This window comes from Galleria mellonella, unplaced genomic scaffold (assembly GCF_026898425.1).
Source record: "Galleria mellonella isolate WM207_F2 unplaced genomic scaffold, CSIRO_AGI_GalMel_v1 utg184, whole genome shotgun sequence".
Taxonomy (NCBI): Eukaryota; Metazoa; Arthropoda; class Insecta; order Lepidoptera; family Pyralidae; genus Galleria; species Galleria mellonella.
The window spans coordinates 784161-799831 of NW_026442025.1; the positions used below are offsets into that span (position 1 = coordinate 784161).

The 15671-nt window shown below is 34.9% G+C and overlaps 1 protein-coding gene across 1 annotated transcript in view; it reads left to right on the forward strand.

Annotated features, from left to right (window-relative positions):
• The first annotated feature begins 9770 nt into the window (after positions 1–9770).
• The window catches only part of LOC113514677 (uncharacterized), an 86339-nt gene continuing 80438 nt past the window's right edge, over positions 9771–15671 (forward strand). Inside the window, 1 exon segment of the mRNA XM_052893685.1 lies at positions 9771–9942. The gene's annotated coding sequence lies outside the window, so the exon portion shown is untranslated.

A 15671-nucleotide genomic window follows, 5' to 3' on the forward strand; every position in this document is an offset into this window, starting at 1 on the left:
AGTTTGTATATCATTTGAAGTGTTATAAAAATATATATTGGCCAGGTAACTTGGTATAAAATTTTTGACCAACTTTGAAGAGAAGGTTCTCATTGCAATTGTATTTTTTTTTTATGAATTTTTGCTTGAAATATTACAAGATAATTTATCGATTTTAAATCAGTTTATGTTGGCGACCTCATTGTTGTAGCCGCTGAACATACTCGTATTGCCTGACCTGTTGTTCTCCACTCTTGGTCGCCTTTCATCACATAATGAGTATGAAAAAAGGTGGAAACATATGTATATTTTTACCTATAAAATCAACAAAGTCTTTTAGGCATAACTATTGATTTTGCGAAAACTTAAAAATAATATATATTTAATATATTTTAAAATATATCTGATACATTTATATAGCGGTGTAGTCTCGGCATAGTGGGAACTAATTAGGATTACCCGTGGGTATTGTAAAAAGCGACCAAGGGAACTTATAGACGAGAGATGAACAGCAGCGTCCCTTTTAAAACATCACCAATAGCCTGACTACAGATAATATAATACTATACTAGTAGCCTGACTATGGTTGCCAACCTGTCTACCAAGCGTGGCAACTACTGGCAAAACCTCCTCTATGGGGAACGCCTACATTCGGCAGCGAACAGTTAACGATTGGTATGATGATCATGATGATTTGTATTGCGAGGAATAAACTATATTCAAACAACATTTTTATATAAATTTTTTCCAATTAAACTTATTCAATTTACGTCGTGCGCCTGTCAAATTAAACAAGGTTACAACGGCCGCGCTCTTTTAACTATACATAAAAACCAAGAGAACACAATATAATGCATTTTCTTCTATTTATTGTTTTAGTAATTAAGTGGCAATATTCTAATAGAATATTATTGCTTGAAATGCTGTATTATATCCACTATTTGTGATCAGTAATCTGTTCGATCAAAGTTACTGATTTTCACATTTGCTATTTGATTTTACTAGGCGCTGGTTAAGACTACTTATGTACAATATTTATTTACGTTTGGGATATAATTTGGCTTCGCCCTCTGATGTTGACGTTAACGTTTTTTTGCCAGAGGGACTTTGTACAGAAGTCATTTGCTTGGACACATCTGTCCCATTCGTGTTTCTACTGTGAAGCAGTCATGTTTGCATGGCTGTGTTTCGTGTTGAAAGATGGGATATGGCAGTGAATTTACAGAGTACAGAGCAATAACACCTGAGTCCTCAGGAATGACAACGCATGGAGGGTATTATGGGCGAAACAGTATACTCTGTTATGTCCATGGTACTGCTCATGTTTATAGTCTATAGGCAACGGTTACCGCTTTCCATCGGGCGGATTGTTAGCTTGTTTGCCATTCTAAGTTGCATAAAAATTTATTACACATTAGTATATTTGCTTAGGCTGACCCAGGTCACGGTATTTCAAATTGCGCTAGACGTTGTACGGTTTCTCTTAATATATAAACACTTATCTTGATAACCAGACAATCCTTACTAAAACTATAAATATGAAAATCAGTTTGTTTGTTACCTTATAGCATTTTAACGGCTTAACCAATAACTATGAAATTTAGTATACACGTACAATGTATATGAAATGGAGAAGATTATAGGCTACTTTATATTTCATAATCATCAGTAAACATATCCCGATCATGCGGACGAAGTTAGGGATAAAAGTTAGTTGCATGTAATTAATTAAAATAAAGAATTTATATCGATTTCATCATACCCGCAAAATAGAAATATATCTGACTACAATCGTCATCTGAGCGTATCGTTTTTTTTTTTTATTATTCCGTATAATAAATTACCGTATAGCTTATAGTCTTATAATAAAGGTATTTGTTAATAAAACAGGTTGTTTAATACCATCATTATGATTTATTATCCTTAATCCATGTAGTCAAACTGAAATAACCAGCAAATATTTATTCAAGTGTCGAGCGTTGAGCGGTGCGCGCGCGCATTTATGTATTTTGGCGTTTTTCAAATATACAACATATAATTTGACGTCATAGGAAAACTTTGTATAAATCTTGTGCACAGGTATGTAGGTAGCTTAGGAGCGTTCATGGCAGTCTATGGGAGACGCCCACGTTCAGCAGTGGACAGATAACAGCTGATATGTTAATGATCGTCATGATGATGACACGTAACTTTGTTCCACTCGTGTTTCTACCGCTTAGCAGTTCTTTTTATGGTACTTAGACAGAGAAACAACATGCCCACCTAATGGAGAGTGGTAACCACATTTACAGCACAACAATGTTATTAATATTTTTTTTATACGTAGTTGCTCGTCGATTGTGGAGGTCACAATGACGGTTAAAATTGAAGACAGCTCTGAAGTTTCTTATAATCTTCCAGCGTCCTCATTGGTTGTTGTAACTCGGGGGTAAAGATGATGACGGTGATTGGATAGGATAGGATCGAGGGGAATGAATTTAGCACTAGGTACCGATTATTGTTATTATTATTGAACTAGTATATAAATCATTATTAATAAGAATAACCTGCCGAGGTTTTCCCAAGAGACTACAGCATGGGGTTCTTCAAAAGGGGGGTAAAGAGGTTTCTTCAGGATCGGCAACGCGCGCGTAATACCAGAGGTATTACAGGTGTTCATAGGCTACGGTAACCACTTACCATCAGGTGGGCCGTATGCTTGTTTGCCACCACAGTGGTATAAAAAAAAAAGATTCCCTCGATAGGAAATCGAGGTTTTCCAAGAGATGCTCTCAAAAGGGGGTTGAAAAGGTTTCTTCCGGGTCGGCAACGCGTTTGTAATACCCTTGGTATAGCAGGTGTTCATAGACTAAGGTAACCGCTTACCACCAGGTGGGCCTTAGTTTGCCACCCTAGTGGTATAAAAAAAAAACAAACAAATGAATCGAAATTCTCTATCCTTTTGTAATAGTCGAATAAAAATAAACACAATACCAAATATCATCCGCATGACAGCATCACATTCATTGTGTCAATTTAAATAATTCATTGCATCCTTAACTGTATTATAATGTAGTTACATGTAATTTGTCCTCGTTTAGTTACCCATTTCAAACAGTAAGTTATAAATATTACAAATGTAACAGTGAATTGGTTTGTTTGTTTACTTGTTTTATACAACTTAGAATGGCAAATTACTGACGGCCCACCTGATAGAAAGTGGTAACCGTCGCCTATAGACATGGTCAGTAAGTACCATGGACATAACAGAGTATACTGTTTCGCCCATGATATCCCCCATGCGTTGCCATTCCTGAGGACTCGGGTGTTATTCCTCCGTACCCAGTAAATTCATGCCATATCCCACCCTTCAAACCGAAACACAGCCATGCAAACAAAACTGCTTTACGGTTGAAACACGAATGGGACAGAGGTACCCAAGCAATCAACTTTTGTCCAAACTCTCCCTCTGCTTACCAATATCTAATGTATATGTTATTGAGCCAATATTGCGATTAAAATAAATAGACATTGCTATACATTATCCATCGCTAGTACAAAATCTCTGTACAATAAAATAGAAGATTTTTAAATTCTCTTTGCGCAGGAGAGATGGCGTGTTTAATTAGGTAATTGCTACATTGACACAGTAATTAATAGACGTTATTATTAGCTTTATCAAATATAGCGTGATGTTTGCTAGTTCTCTATTAGGTTTCGTGGTCTCGTCCTGATTTTAAAATCATTTATTTATTCAACCCTTCTCTGCATAATGGTGGAAATTTCCGTCATAACATTGCATGCCCAAAAATTATATAAAAGAACAAGTTCACTTTAAGTTGATCGTGTCTGGATACCATTTTAATGTACATTGTAGAAAAAAAAAAACATAGCTGTCAAATTTATTTCCTTAACCATTTTTCCTTTAATTCTGAACATGAATTTTACCACCTTGATTTATTTCACAAAAAAAAATATGCAATGGGTTAACTCTTTATTGCACCAAAACATAAAAAAATAAACAATAATATATAAACAATTCAACTGAAATATAATAGCATGTTAAAATATACATATAAAGGTGGTACAAGAAAAGGCGGTCTTATTATTATTATTTAAAAATTTTACAAAAGTAACATCTCCCCTCTTAAGGAGAGGAGATGGCAAACTAACCCCCGGTAGAAGCACAGTCGGCCGGGGTTCAGGGCCCCAGGGAGAGAAACCGGCATATTAAGTGGGCAGTATCTAAGAGCACCGCTTTCTGCATCTCTCCCGGGAGTGAGCCGCCTCGGAATCCCAACCGTCTGAGATGTTGTTCCAGTCTGGTTGGGATAAGATCATTATTAGCATATAACCATTATAGAGATAAGATTATTATTATATGTGTATGTATTTTGTATGTATGTTGTATATATATATGTATATTGCCCTAGCAATAAGACCGCCTTTATGTGTATATTTCAATCTGTATTTATGTTACTGTATTTCACTTGAATTATTCACTTGCCATTGTATATTTTTATTTATGGTGCAATAAAGAGTTAAATAAAAAAAAAATATTTAATTATGATTAACTATCTTTTCGCCCGTTGCTTTATACGCGTGTATTTCAGAAGTGGAAAAACCATTCAAATGACAAATGTGCATGGTGTTAGTCGATCATGCACGAACTTTTAACGACCATGTAATTTTAGACATAATACATTTAAATAAATACACATAATGTTAACAGAGATTTAAAAGAGTAACTGTTGAGTTTCTTGCGGGCTCTTCTCAACAGATAGCAACTGTCCGAACGCTGCATTTATAAAAAATGACGATTTAAAAGTGCTTGTAAACAAGTCTATTTAAATAAAGACGATAAAATTTTAAATTTGAAATATATTTACTACTTCTAAATGGCGTATGAAGTGAAAACACTATATTTTAGGAAGGTTCCGGCATAGAAAGGGCCACCTTTACTTTTCCATGGGTGTCGTAAGAGACGACTTTCAGTTTATAGTAGAGGGATGGGCAGCAGCGTCCCTCTTAAAACATCTTTAAAGCTTGACTATGGTTGTCAACCCACTTGCCAAGCGTGGCAACTACTGGCAAAACTCCCTTCATGGGGAAGGCTTATGTCCAGTAGTTAACAGTTAACGATTGAAATAATAAAAAAAAAATTATACAACTTAGAATGGCAAACAAGCTGACGGCCCACCTAATGGAAAGTGGTGACCGTCGCCTACAGACATGAGCAGTACCATAAACATAACAGAGTATACTGTTTCGACCATGATACCCCCCATGCATTGCCATTCCTGAGGACTCAGGTGTTATTCTTCTGTACCCAGTAAATTCACGCCATATCCCACCTTTCAAACCGAAACACAGCCATGTAAACACAACTGCTTCACGGTAGAAACACGAATGGGACAGAGGTACCCATGCAATCGACTTTTGTACAAATTCTCCCTCTGGTAAATACTCGTAATATTTATCTATAATATCAGCTAGCTACAATATCATTATATTAGTGTGATCTCCTTCTAATTTGATTGTTTACGTTGACTAAATCATATGCAGTTACCAATAACCAAATGGAGAACGTTTTATTACTTAACTGCGCACGCGCAGACGCAATGCGAACACATTTATGTAACTACTTACTACCAACCGGTTAGTTGTTTCATAAACGACTCCGCGATGACTCTTGAATTAAAGGTCGGGATATTTTTTATAGTCTCGCCATTTTGTACGTCATAGAAACAAATGGAAAAATTAGATTGGCAAGAACTAAATTTTTTTATAAAACTTTGAATAGTAAACAAATTCACGGTATTACCTGGTAGAAAAAGTTGATCTTTGTCTTTGGACACCAAATTTAAAACACAGATGTTTTTTTATTGGATAATAATGGAATGGTAACCCTGCCTGCACTAACGGTATACGCTGGGGGAAAGGGATTGTTAATAATGTCCCCAATGTTAGTAAGACCTGTCAGGTTGATCTCCACACGGTTCCCCTTGGAATACTTCTTGTATTCAACATAATAGGCTAACTGACCTGCTTTCATACTCATCTATCATCCCTCACTGGTACTCCACCGACAGGCTTTGGAGATGTTTTAAGAGGGTCGCTGTTGCCTATTCCTCGACCCTTAAATATCCTTAGTCGCCTCTTACGACACCCATGGGAAAGGCTCAATGCCATTCTAAGTTGTATAAAAAAAATTAAGGAGTGACCTTTTTTATGCTGGGACCACACGGTAAATAAATATACAAGAATATATTTATATATAAACAGTCCACCCGGCATTTTTACAACATTTTAAACAGTGGTTATGTTGATATAACGATAATAGTTGGACATTAAGGATCGCAAAGTTTTTTGTAGTTTTTGATATTTTCTTCAATATTGTAGAACATACTTTTGTTCTATCACCAATAGTTTTCGCAGCGCACGCAACGTAAGATATTTTATAGCGTTTTTTTACACCTTGAGTTACGTTACTAAAGTTTTAGTAAGGATCCCTAATCTTTTCTAGCAATAAATATAGCCTATGTCACTCAGGGTGAATGTATCTTTCTAATGATGAAAGAATTTTTTAAAACGGCAAAGTAGTTTTTGAGTTTATTCATTACAAACATTTTTTTTATACTACTTAGAATGGCAAAAAAGCTGACGGCCCACCTGATGGAAAGTGGTAACCTTCGCCTATAGACATGAGCAGTACCATGGACATAACAGAGTATACTGTTTTGCCCACGATACCCCCCATGCGTTGCCATTCCTGAGGACTCAGGTGTTATTCCTCTGTACCCTGTAAATTCACGCCATATCCCACCCTTCAAATCGAAACACAGCCATGCAAACACAACTGCTTCACGGTAGAAACACGAATGGGACAGAGGTACCCAAGCAATCGACTTTTGTACAAAGTCTTCCTCCGGTAAAACATACACACAAAAATACAAATCTTTCCTCTTTATAACATTCCTGTAGACGACACATATATATATATTCACAATTCGCCCAATGATATAGTACTTTCAGAATCAAGTAATTAAAAATGTTTTTGACTTGGAACTGAGTAATCATAACTCCAGTTTGTTTCTGCATACAGAATACTATAGTAAAAGCACATATGTATATTGCAAAATACAGTAAACATTATAAATTCGCATATATAAAGGCATTCATACATTAGCATGCGAAGTTGTCTTTAAAGCTGAAATGAGTAGGTCGTCTATCGGACCGCGAGCTTAACTTCCCATTATAAATTTGATATTTTTTCATTAATTCCAATAATTATATTGTGTTACTAATAAAAAAAAAGAATTCGTACTTCTTAGTACCAATAAGTAGTGTTTTTTTTAATGGATGATAATGGAATAGTAACCCCACCCGCGCTATCGGTATTCACCGGAGGGGCACCAGTGAAGGATGATAGGTGAGGATGAAGCAGGTCAGTTAGCCTATCGTGACGAATTCAACAAGAATTGTTCACGATGGTTTGCTAGCAGTGGGGCTGTCAAACTCCATTGCTAACAATCCCTTTCCCCCCACCAATAAGTAGTGCTAAGAAATAATAAATATATAATAATAAGTAACTACTCGTAGGTACTATACTATTTTTTTTTAATGGGTGAAAATTGCATGGTTACCGCGCCTGCGCTATTGGTGTATACCGGCGGGGTACCAGTGAAAGGTGATAAGTGAGGATGAAAAGGTAGATCAGTTAGCCCATCGTGACGAATACATCGATGAATTAGTCACGATAGTTTCCAGGGGGAACCGTGTGGAGATCGACCTGATACTGATAGTAATGTGGACTAACCTCCCCATTACTAAAAGTCCCTTCCCTCTAATACTATACTGTTTCCTCTTCTTATTGTACGCACACTGCCCGCTGGTAATTAATGCTCCTTTCCGCTCAGGGTTTGCTGGAAGAGAACTCTTACAGAGTTAAGCTCGCCTGTTGTACATCTTCTTTGAATATAGACTTTAACTATGTAATTTTTGTGTACAATAAAGTATAAATAAATAAAATAAATAATTATTAATTATAACTAATTGCAAAAAGATAAACTGAGTGTGTATTATAGTGAAATTGATCTATCCAATTTTAGATTTCTGAGTTTGCTATATTTCGAAGTACTGAGTTGAGGTAATCTACAAGAATTAATGTCAGAAATCAAACCAGTTATCACAATCTTTTATAATTTATCTTTTTTTATGTTGACAATGATAAACAAGTTTTTACCAGAGAGAGACTTTGTACAAACGTCGTTTACTTGAGTACCTCTGCTCTATTTGTGTTTCTGCCATAAAGCAATTGTATTTGCATGACTATGATTCAGATTCAACACATTCAGATTGTGTTTAAAATTATGTTTGTGTACAATAAGGAATAAAGAAAGACTAAAGAATATGTTTCAGTTTCAATGAAATTTCAGAATACAGAGACATAACCCTCAGGAATAATAACGCATGAGGGGTATCATGGACGATACAGTATACTCTGTTATGTACATGGTACTGCTCATGTCTATAGGCGACGCTTACAGCTTTCCATAAAATGAGCCGTCAGCATATTTGCCATTTGAAGTTGCATAAAATAATCGCTGTTAAAATTGTCTGTGTTAAATTTGCCGATGCATCGAATTCGTGGCCTCAGTTTTATGAACACTGGGTCACGAACTCCGACCAACACATGCAAATCAACATTGATTGGGCTGATGATAGTTTCGACATTGATTCAAACATACCTTACTGTTGTAAATACTACTTACTATTAGATGGAGGGGAATTTTAACCGACTTTGTAATTCGGTTATATATTTTTATGTTTGAAACTTCAGAACTCCGTCACTTATAAGCCGATTTGAAAAATTCTTTTTTTTATCTAAAAAAAAGATTATATAGATAGAGTATCGAGTCTCAAAAACGGGTCAACTTTTTGTCAGCTGATTGTCAAATTAGCTGACTCGCTTTGTTTTTATCAGTGTTTTTATCTATATTTAATAAATAAAATGAGTTCTTACGCATTAAAAAGATACAAAAAATTATATATTATATATATATATATATATATATATATATATATATATATATATATATATATATATATATATATATATAGATAGATAGATAGATAGATAGATATAATATAATATCTATAAATAATAATATAAACTATTGTAAATCGATCCCAATTTTAACAGAATTCCTAATTGTTATTTCATGAGTGCAGTACGAAATTGGCATTGATATTAGATTGGATTGATATAGGTTATAGATTTAAGAGTAAGCCTACTATTAGGGCATATTACTAACAATTGGACTCCATTATTAACACTGCCTTTCAGCGTAGCATTATTGTAATCATCGCCTTCGGGGGGAAAGGGATTGTTGGCGATGGGGTCTACCAGCCCCATTGCTAGCAATCTTACTAATCAGGTCGAATTCCACGCAGTTCCCCCTGGAAACCATCGTGGTTACTTCTCGTGGAATTCTTCACGATGGGCTAACTGACCTGCCTTTTAATTTTCACCTATCATCCCTCACTGGTGGCCCGCCAGCGTATACCAGTAGCGCAAGCGAGGTTACTATTTCATTATCACCCATTTAAAAAAAAATCACCGCCATTACTGCTTATCGTAAAGTACAGGATTTACCTATTTAGGGAACAGGATTTCACCTATGTTTAAAGGTGTTTGTAACATTAATTTAGAAATAAACTAAATTATTATTATTATCATTTTGTATACAACCTGCGCTGCGCCGGCGCAACGCATCAATCGAACCCAGATTGCCAGTACTTGTTCGCCGTTCTCGTGTAACGAACGTGCGGTCAGTTACGCAAAACTACGCGACTATATTAAGTAACACGCGTTTTTGTATACTGTTTTTTTTTTATTCTCCTTTGGAAATATTAATACAGGTATTTGTGTGTTGTGAAGTGATAAAAAGGGGCGTTTATTTTCTAATTTGGATCTTTAATGTGAGTAAATGATTTATTTTTGTAATTAACTCTTTCGAGGACATAAAGTTCGAGCGAGATCGATATCATAGGCTTACTTTTAACGGTGCATCTATGAGTGAAATTCAACATTTTTCTCAAATAAATACACCAAGTTCGCTGTATATTAAGATTTCAATTTTTTTTATCATTTTCTTTACTAATACTAATAAAGAGAAAAAATTTTTAATGGATAAACTCAAAAATTACTCAACCGATTTTAAAATTTCTTTCACGTATCATCATCTCAGCGATTATGTGTCCACTGCTGAACATAGGCCTCCCCCATAGACTGCTATAAGAAGAAATGGAATCCTAAGCCACCTGCAACCATTGACATTGCAATGGATTTGAAGTCGTCACTCCATCATACAATATCAATAATCAATCCTTGAAAAAAAAATAACTATACATAAGTATATTATTTTTGAAGACTCCAAAATTCTATATATATATATATATATATATATATATATATATATATATCTAATATGTAGCACACCTGCAATGCCGCTGGTGTTGTGGGTGATCATGGGCGGCGGTAGTCATTTACCATCAGGTGAGCCGCATGCTCGTTTGCCCCGTGTTGTAAAAAAAAAAAAACTAACAATTGCTCTCCTCCCTAACCCTCCCCCCCTCTGTTCGGGTACCCCTGTCCCACTCGCATTTCTTCCACACAGCTGTGCTTGCGTGACTGTATTTCGGTTAGATTTTTATAATATACGAGTACATAGGGTTAAACATATATTCATTTCAATTAGTATTTATTTTACGTTTATACAATGTCTAAATTATAATTGATTAAAATTACATTTCATTTTTTTTTATTCTTAGACATTAAAGCACATACTGCAAGATTAGCTTAGTTTAGTAAAGTAACTTTCATTTTTAACATCGTATGAAATATTATTATGGTTTAGATCAGGCGATATTAAAAATATTTTCGCCATATGTTATGTCGTTAACTCGTGTCTGAGTGTGATTGAGAGATAAATTTGAAGTTATTATTCTCACTGTAACTTCACGATATTGCTCGAACATTTATATTTTTTTTTATGAATGGTAATGGAATGGTACCCCACCTGCGCTAACGGTATACGCTGGCGGGGTCCAGTGAGGGATAGGTGAGAATAAAAGGCAGGTCATCCTGCCTGCTAGCCCATCGTGATGAATACACTTGGAATTCCGCACGATGGTTTCCAGAGGGGACCACGTGGAAGTCGACCTGATAAGGTATAAATATTGCTAGCAATGGGACTGGTAGCCCGCAATCAATACATCCTATCATAATATAATAAATACCATCTCAATAAATACTATCCTTAATAAATCCCATAATAGAATGCCTTCCCCCCTAAATATTTGTATTTAAGAATCTTCATATATTTCTAAAGAAACAACGACCTTTATGACTATTTACTTTGGTACTGTTCATGTCTGTAGGCGATGGTTGCCGTTTCCCATCAGGTGGGCCGTCAACTTATTTGCTATTCTAAGTTGCATAAAAGAATTATAAATACAATCTATGTTAATGTATCGTTTTGAAAAAGTTAATAGGAAGCGTGTGTACGTATATACATATGTATATGGTGAAATAAATCATCTACACAAGCTGTAGAATATAATAGAAAAAAAATGTCGTAAATCAAAAATTTAAAAACAACAAAATATTTGAAACCTCCCACTGAACGAACTGGTCACGTAGCTCGAAGAATAGAATGTATGGGCAAACGCAGTGTAGGACGACCTTCCACTAGATGGAGTGACGACCTGAGATGCATTATATAAAAAAAAATACATAAAAATCGGTCGAATTGTTTCAGATGAGTGCGTATATATATAAAAATTAAAATGTATTGTATATACTAGCTGACTCGGCAAACGTTGTTTTACCATTTACATTATTTTTAGAACTATACATGAAAATGTATCCTACTACAATTATTATATTCGATTGTCGTCTTGCAACCCTATTGCTGCATATAAAAATCGCGATAAAAAAATAGGGGTTGATCGTAAAAGGGTGAAAATTTGAAGTTGTATGTATTTTTCAATGCTAAATCATAATAAAATAAAAATAAAAAACATTGTTAAAAAAATTATAATTAGGGGTTGGTCACCCTTATCATTGAGAAGTATGAAAAATAGATGTTGGCCGATTCTCAGACCTATCCGATATGCACACAAAATTTCATAAAAATCGGTAAAGCCGTTGCGGAGGAGTTTGGTAACAAACACCGCGACACGAGAATTTTATATATAAGATATATATATATATATATATATATATATATATATATATATATATATATATATATATATATATATATATATATACTCTACTAAAAAATATTCAATCTTGTAACGTCTAAGCACAGGCCTAAGTTCGAAACCACACGATTTAATACAATGTCTTAAACTTATACTAGTTAAGCTTGACGTTAAAGAATTGATTTTCTCAATTCCTTTACATTCTTATTATGTAAATTATTTCTTTGTTGCGGTTATATATTTTAGTTGGGTTAAGTAAAAATAACGCGGTTTCGCGGTTAGATGTCAACTCGAGATGACTCCATTACTCATCTGTCATCATTATCATGAATTGAAATAATCACTATTTTCGATTACAAATTGACAATCATTGTCTTACTTTTATACTGTATTTTGTAACTTTTTTATACTTTATATAATTTTTTTACCAGAGGGAGACTTTGTACAAAAGTCGTTTGCTTGGACACCTCTGTCCCATTCGTGTTTCAACCGTAAAGCAGTTGTGTTTGCATGGCTGTGTTTCGGTTTGAAGGGTGGGATATGACGTGAATTTACAGGGTACGGAGGAATAATATCTGAGTCCTCAGGAATGGCAACGTGTGGGGGGTATTATGGGCGAAACAGTATACTCTATTATGTCCATGGTACTGCTCATGTCTATAGGCGACGTTTACCACTTTCCATCAGGTGGGCCGTTAGCTTGTTTGCCATTCTAAGTTGTATAAAAAAATAATAAATAAAAAAAAGTCTATGATGTAGGCCTATGTCCAACAGTGGACAGATAATGGCTGAAATGATGAATGATGATGATGTATAAAAAGCGGCCTATGTCCTTCCCCAACCGAAATCCTATTAATATAATAAATGTGACAGTTTGTAACGATGGCCGGAAGAATGTTTGTTACTCTTTCACACAAAAAGTACTGAACGGAATTGATTAATACATGATACACGGATAGGTTATATCCTAACTTATAACATGGAATATACTCGTATTTTATGTACTGATTCACGTCGGTAAAGACGCGGGATACAGCCAGTGCTACTTAATTACAATACTAAATTTTATCATGATCAATAGAGTCATTAAAACATCTAGAAGTAACAAACAATTATAAATATAAAAGTGATTTCAACATTTATAATATTAGAAATAGTTAATCTGAGTTTTTTTTTTACATTTCATACTCTTAAAGACATACTACGATTATAGTTTCGCTTAATCTTATATATAAAATTCTCGTGTCGCGGTGTTTGTTACCAAACTCTTCCGAAACGGCTATACCGATTTTTATGAAATTTTGTGTGCATATTGGGTAGGTCTGAGAATCGGCCAACATCTAGTTTTCATACCCCTCAATGATAAGTGTGACCCTCCCCAAAAAAAAATTTTTTTTTGACAAATTTTTCCATTTTTATTTTATTATGATTTAGCATTAAAAAATACACACAACCTCAAATTTTCAGCGTTCTACGATCAACTCCTATTTTTTAATCGCGATTTTTATATGCTGCAATAGGGTTGCAAGATGGCAATCCAATATAATAATTGTAGTACGATAAATTTTCATGTATAGTTCTAAAAATAATGTATATGGAAAACAACGTTTGCCGAGTCAGCTAGTTATAATATAAAATCCCGCCACTGAGTTCTGCAGGTATAAGATTTTTTCTGAAACTTTGTTTAAATAAAATATGAGCTAAAATATAATACGGGTGCATTGTATTGCATGTTACGTGTAGGTTAGGTATGAGTTTCTTATTAAGAGTAAAATAATCTATTTTAAAGTAAGAATTCCAAAATATTTGACTTTATATCTCTTTTATTTGACATTTATAACGAAACAGATAATAAATCATTTAAAATTTTACATAGTAAACAATAGTGACATAGAAAAAAAGATATTTTATTTATTTATTTATTTATTTACACTTTATTGCACCAAGTAAGAAGAGAAATAACAAATACAGTGAATATTAATGAGAAGTGATACAAAAGGCGGCCTTATCGCTAAGCAATCTCTTCCAGACAACCTTTGGGTAGAGGACATTGGGAAAAAGACAAAGGGTAGGTGGCGCACTATTATATAAATATTATCATATACAAACATATATATAACAATAATGTTATTTATATATATATAATAATGTTATTTAATTAAATAAAGAAAAGAGGAAAAGAAGAAATAACGAATGTTTGCAGAATGAATGTTGACATTCGGGGATCGTCGTTTATTAATATAAATTTGTAATGGATCGAGAATTCTTTGAATTGTAAACTTTGTCTTTGAATTTAATTCCTAGAATCTCTAAAAGGTGCAGCCGATGTTCGTTTTGAGAGTTGTTTTACAAAAGAAAAAAGTCATAAATCTTGATCAACGCGGTACGCGAATACCTAAACTCTTTCAATAATACAAGAATTATCAACAGTTTTAATTTAAAATCGAAATAAATACCTATCGCATGTCGTCATACATAAAAAAAGTACAGGCAAATTAACAAGCAGTTGCTTTTTGAATTCGTTTGACAATACAGACTGTTCTTGCTTGTTGCTTGCTGTATTGATTGATACCTGCTGCCGATTTTCACCACCATACAACCCGCCGTAAATTAAAGTTCCATCCCAACCTGGATGGTTTGGATGAGTGGCGGTCTTCCAACGTGCGTTTTTGAAGGCACTGCCTTCCACGCACAACCACTCTTTGGTATCAACTTCCTGCAGCATTCATTCTCACCTATCATCTCTCACATCAGTGAGTTTACTGAAGTAATGAGTAACGGTGCATGCCGTCAGTGTAATCTGCTAGCGCAAGCGAAGTCAACATTCTATTATCTTCCATTAAAAAAAAAAAACTTTCAGCAGCAGTATTTCTGAACCGATACGACATCGTAACCTTCAAGAAAAGAGCATTCCTTTCCCTTAAAGGGAGTTTCGCTAGTAGTAGTTACCATGCTTGGTAAGCGGGTTGGCAATTGCAGTTAGTCTTTCACAGATGTTTTAAGAGGGACGCTGCTGCTCATCCCTCCGCCATGAGCTCCCTTAGTCGTCTCTTACAACACCGAAAAGTAAAGAGTGGCCCATTCTATGCTGGGACCTACACGGCTATATAGATACGCGAGGTCTTAATTACACCAATAGATATCATAACCTTTAAGAATATTCCTATCAAGCATATTCCTTTTTAAAAGGCTGACAGCACACCTGCCATACCTCTGGTGTTGGGGTTGATCATGGGCGGCAGTAGTCACTTACCATCAAGTGAACTGCATCCTCCTTGTTGCCATTCCTGAGGACTCAGGTTTTATTCCTCTGTACTCAGTAATTTCACGCCATATCCCACCCTTCAAACCGAAACACAGCCATGCAAACACAACTGTTTCACGATTGAAACACGGGATGGTTGAAACAATGGGACAGAGGTGCCCAAGCAATCGACTTT